Below are 6,000 nucleotides of genomic sequence, written 5' to 3' on the forward strand. Positions count from 1 at the left end.
AATTTAGTTACAGCACTTTGTGCTCCCCGCTCAAGCGACCTATGGGCAGCCACCTGTTTCATCTAACACAAAATTTCAGAGGCGTTATGACAGCCGGCAGTCTTTAATGCGTAATTTAGTCGTGTGTTTTCAAATCTGTTGTGACGTCATTTGAGGATTCCAGTACCGAGGAAAGATGGAAAGTACAGGAATTGCCATTAATAGAGACGGAAAAATGTGAAAGTGGCAGGCTGTGATGCACGCCTTGAAGTGTCAGGGGAGAATTTCCACAGAGCCACAACACACCAGAAGCTCAAGCCACACAAGAAGACACAAGCAAATATCATTACTTGTTTTACCGATTTGCTGTACAATGTACACCACATAATTGTGTGGAGTCGTTCGAATTTTATTCTATATGCTACTAAATATCCATCTTGCTGACACACCAACAACAACCTGTAACGTCTTTATTGATAGATCATCGCGATCTTCTTCATATTAGATTTGTAATAGTAGAACAAAGCGGTCACTTAACAATTTCAGTACTCTACCAAAGATATTTTGACTGCATTGTGTATCTTCAGTTTCTTGTAGTCAATTTTATATGAAAACATGAATCAACTTTCTAGAGTAGCGTTCTTACGTTGTTGCAAACACCTAGAGGAATACTATGCGAGAAGAGTTATTTTTTATTTTTTTTAAATGGATGTTAAACATCAGAAACGGCCTCAGGTCTTTTCATTTCACTACCGATAGCATCAGTACTGCAATAATTACCCCCCAAAAAATTGTTCAGATGGCTCTGAGCACTATGGGACTTAACATCTGTGCTCATCGGTCCCCTAGAACTTAGAATTATGTAAACCTAACTAACCTAAGGACATCACACACATCCATGCCCGAGGCAGGATTCGCACATGCGACCGTAGCGGTTACGCGGTTCCAGACTGAAGCGCTTAGAACCACACGGCCACACCGGCCGGCAATAATTACCCGTCCGTTATCGTCAGAGCGTACGTAAATAAAGGTATGACCGTTCACCATTCTCTTGAAAAGCAGCTTATGTGTTGTAACTGAAGTATTGATAGTTGAGGAAATGAAACTCGGGTTCGATTCCCGGCGGGGTCAGGGATTTTCTCTGCCTCGTGATGACTGGGTGTTGTGTGATGTCCTTAGGTTAGTTAGGTTTAAGTAGTTCTAAGTTCTAGGGGATTGATGACCATAGATGTTAAGTCCCATAGTGCTCAGAGCCATTTGAACCATTTTTGAAATGAAACTTGGTACGTGTAACGGGGAGCACAATAAATTTTCCACAAAAGTAATATAACATCAAGGGTGAAAGGAGAGAGGGCAAATATGTGCGCTATCGTGCGACAGGTATGACACGTCATACGTCTAAGCTGCTGAATTAGAGAACAGGGGAACGACAATTTGAAGCTGTAAGGACTGAACAAATGTCAACTTCGGCTCAAAATATTGTTGCGACGTATAAAGATTACAGGTTATCTGGGATGTTGTGACGATGTAGTATGTAAAGATGAAAGTATCATTACGAGATCTGACGGCTTACAAACTATGCCGATGTACAGGTAAACCGCCACAGTCAGTATTACGTGATTTATTAGTAGTTTCGCTGATCAGACGCTCGCAGTAACCGTGTACTCAATGCGCCAATGACAACACAGTAGGCATTTAAATCCGAGCTCGGCCTAAAAGTAATTTAAGAAATATGTTTGCACCCCGTATTTCAACAGTTGTGAAACACATTGTTGACATGTAGTCTAAAGGCAAGGAGCAGATGGTTTAGTGCAAGCAGTAGCAGGAGGTGAGGTGAGGCGGCAGAGCGCTTCGGCGGTGCTTACAGGTGCGTCCCGATCGGCCACGCGTCGGCAACCCGTGAGTGCGTCCCGCCGCGTCTTGTGCCCGCTGCTGCTGCCTGCTGACCCGCTGCTCTCGCCTGCGCGGCACGCCGCTGACTGCCCTCGGCGGCGGCGGCGCCCAGAGGTAGGCAGCCCGTGACGCAGCACGCACGCGCACAGCGGCGGCGCGGCAGCAGCAGACACTGTCTTCACCACAATACCTGCCCCTAATCTCAACCCACAATAAGGTCACACTAGACGACTTAGAAGACAGAACACTCCTCACTGCAACGGGAAAAATCTCACACGACACCTGTAAACAGCGCTCTCCATTACAGTTACGTCGTCTTGAAGGCGGCATGCAATAAATTTCAAGTTAGCATTAAGCGTATTAAACGTATGATTCTTCTCGTGTACTTACTTATTTATTTAAAGATTGTCTTCTGTTTAGTTGGACCCATAGTTCTACAGTATGTTCTAAAACAAAAATAAAGACCACCACGAATAAATTATCCGAATGGGAAACAAATCGCTATGTGTGGGGTAAATGTACAGAAAGAAAGATAACAATTTCAGAAAAATTGGATCATTCATTCATGAGAAAGAACTTGACAAACTGAGCAACTCAGTAACGTGTTGGTCGCGCGTAGTGGCCAGGTGGTTTGAGGCACCATGTCACGGACTGCACGGCCCATCCCGCCAGAGGTTGAAGTCCTCCCTCACGCCTTGTGTGCTGTTCTTAGGATAAGTTGAAACGTCCCCTTAGAGAAATTTATGAATTACAGTGCTGATAAATCTCATACATTATTTGATTTTCAAACAGCTGAGCAAAACTGAACGTTCTCAGACATTACTCTCTTTACTTATTCTGATACAACATTTTTAGCGCAACGCAATCTGACTTTCAATAATCTCTACAAAAGAATGGCCCTGACTAAGAGTAACCTATACCTTTCATGAATCTCTTACCTCACAACAATCTTCGTTACTCGAACTACTGCAATACAGTGAGCGTCAATACTGCCAGCTAAATAATAGATTCTAACTACTGAAGGCACTGAGTACTGATAAGCATAGTTAGCAAATGAAAGATTTTGATAGAAAACAAACAATTTATTTACCTTAATATATATATATATATATATATATATATATATATATATATATATATATATATATATATATATATCACTTCATGACATCCTGTCTTACAAATTTACTGTCTCTGATGGACACACGTCCAGATCAACCGCTCTCAAAACTCCGCCATCTCTCTACCCACATCCACCACTGCTGGCGGCTCACCTCCAACTGCGCAACGCTAGGCGCTGTTCACATCCAACTGTCCACTACAACAATGCCAACCAGCCACAGACTGCACACAGCACAGCCAGTGATTTTCATACACAGCGCTAGGTGGCGTTACCAATATAAAAACCTAAACAGCCTACTTACAGAGTTAGTCTGAGTAGTGTGTAAGTCTAGGAAGTCTTGGGACCGATGACCTCAACAGTTAGGTTCCTTAGGAATTCATACTTTCTTCTTTTTTTTTTTTTAGTAATGTGTTAGCCCATCTCTGGCTCTTAAGCAAGATGTTATTCGGCGTGACATCGATTGACAGAGTTGTTGCCTGTCCTCTAGACGGATGTCGAATTCTGTCCAATTGGCATGTTAGATCATCAGAATCCAGAGATAGTTGAAGGGCCCCGCCTATAATGCTCCAGACCTTCTCAAGTGGAGAGACGTTTTTGGGCAAGCTGGCGTTTCACAAGCTCGAAGACAAGCATTAGAAACACTCGTCATGTGCCGGTGGGCATTACCTTGCTAAAATGTAAGCCCAGAATGGTTTGCCATGGAGGGCCGCAGAATGGGGCGTGAAATATCGCCAATGTATCACTGTGCTGACAACCATAAGACTCCTACTATTAAAACAAATGGCTCCTGGCTATCGAGCCGTATGGCGGGCGTTAGTCAGGTTAGTATACCACCACCGTTCTGGGCGTCACCAGATACGTCTTCACTGGCCGTCTGGGCTCCGTTCGAAGCACGACTCATCACTGAAGACAATTTTACTCCATTTAATGAGGTACTAGCCAGAATACTTGTCTGCAGGCGCCCCGGACAGCGGTGTCGCACCAATCTGTCTGTCGCGCACAATACATGCTGACAACTAGGAGTGCCGGCCTGGACTCCCATTCCTTTCCACAGCTGGACGCCTTTCACAGTCATCCGCGGCAGCCTTACATCACAGAGGTACGTCGAAGATGTCTACGCCGCCTTCTGTTGCCATTCATGGCAAGCCATCCTGGGCTTACACTTAAAGGGAGATTTACTATCATTGGCCCGAAAAAACCATGTTCTTTGAGAATTTTTTTCTCGGGATTTGTTATAGTTATCAATGTCAAATTTGATCAAAATGTTTACTGGTATTTCCTATACTTCCTCTACAAACTGGAAATTTTTCGATCGGATATGTCGAAGAGCAAAGGCGGAAGTGCCCTCCGAACGGAACAAAATTTCACGCGGTGTGTCACAGGTCAGCTGGCTCGTCTGAAATGAAAACTGAGTAGACGTTAGCGAAGTAGTACCTCGCTAAAATTATTTGGACCATAGGAAACAAAATGGTGATCATTTGAAAAAATATACGTTTTTTTTCATTGATTTTTCGAAATCGTCGGCCAAGTAAAAATATTTATAGTTGATGGATTGGAATAAAAGTAGTACAGCTCCTGGACAATTTAGTTAGCTTCGTCTGAAACAAAGAATCATGCCAATCGGTTCAGTAGATTTGAAGTTACCGAACCGAGCGACAAAAAAAGAGTAATTTCGAGAAAAACGCGACTGAAGTTATGACTACATATAAATGCAATATTATGCAACTTACGTTCAATCTGCTTCTCCAGGTCCATAAACTAGTCCTACCTCTTCCTCATAGAGGGCGTTCTGCTCGATTTGGGCCATCCTGCGCTGCTACAGAGCCGCTCGTACGACCGGTTACAAGCGGTTTGTGGCCGCTTGAATCCGGTGGTCGTCCGAATATTTGGCGTACTGCGTCGAATAGAGTCCCAGGGTGACGTCCATCGTTGTCATGGTCTACAGAATTCCTGAATACCTTACGTTCATGCTGCTCACTGCTAGGAAAGTTTCAATCTCCGCAGTCTTCTCACCGGAATGCAAATGCTTCCCAGCACACGCGTTCAAACATTCATTTGAATTTTGTGTGTTTCCTCCCAAGCACCGGTACAATAACTTGTCCTCCGAAAGGAAGAAATTGGTGCTTGAAAAACGCTGATTTCAGGCACGTGCATCTTTTTTACAACCGCGAATAACCAACATTTCCGTTCCATATTCCGAAAAACCGTTTCAGTGGTGGATTCGAAACACTTTTCTAGATCCAAAAACGCAATTTAAAAAAAATCTATTTTTTGAACCACTACATAGTAAACCTCCCATTAAGCAATAAAATGCCCCGCCTCTCATGGCTGGAGTTTTTGCTGCTTATCTTCGTGCTTACCAAACCATACGTTTGTCGTCAACGTCACTGCATCTCTCTACCAACCGAGAACGTATGGATCATTACGGGCAGGGTCCTCCAACCAGCTAGTAATATTGACTATCTGATGCGCCAATTGGACAGAATATGCCACTATATTCGTGAGGAGCATATCCACATATCCATAAATCAATTTCAAGGCGAAGTACTGCTAGCATAAATCTCAGTGGTGGACCTACGTGTTACAGACTTGCTCAAATTATAAAGATTTTTCTCCTGAATGAATGACTCAGTTTTTCTGAAGTTGTAACAATTTATTTGTCTTTATGTGTACGCCACATTTAGACTTCCGTCGCAACACCTTCGTTGTGCCTTACAATTTATCTTAAAAAGGACATTTTTCTCTTGGGATGTTATATTCGCAACAATGTAAACTGTGGAAGGACAAGTTTAGCTAGGAATATCTTCTGTTCTTGAAATTATTTATAAAATCTAAACTATTTCCTAAGAAAATGTAGCTCTTCCCACCTCATGAAGTGCGTCAATGCATTGCCATTTTTGAGAGAACACTGTCATGTCATTCGTGTTAATATATTCTGAGTCTTCAATACAGTTTTTCTTTATTGTTATTTCATCCGACTCGCCCGATATGGATGGCACTGGGCT

At 43.1% G+C, this 6,000-nt stretch overlaps 1 protein-coding gene across 1 annotated transcript in view; it reads right to left on the minus strand.

Moving 5' to 3' along the window:
- LOC126266799 (follistatin-related protein 5-like) overlaps positions 1 to 1,954 on the minus strand; it is a 719,134-nt gene extending 717,180 nt beyond the window's left edge. The window contains exon 1 of the mRNA XM_049971343.1: positions 1,845 to 1,954. The gene's annotated coding sequence lies outside the window, so the exon portion shown is untranslated. The remainder of the gene's footprint in view (positions 1 to 1,844) is intronic.
- Positions 1,955 to 6,000: the final 4,046 nt, after the last annotated feature.

This window comes from Schistocerca gregaria, chromosome 1 (genome assembly GCF_023897955.1).
Source record: "Schistocerca gregaria isolate iqSchGreg1 chromosome 1, iqSchGreg1.2, whole genome shotgun sequence".
NCBI lineage: Eukaryota > Metazoa > Arthropoda > Insecta > Orthoptera > Acrididae > Schistocerca > Schistocerca gregaria.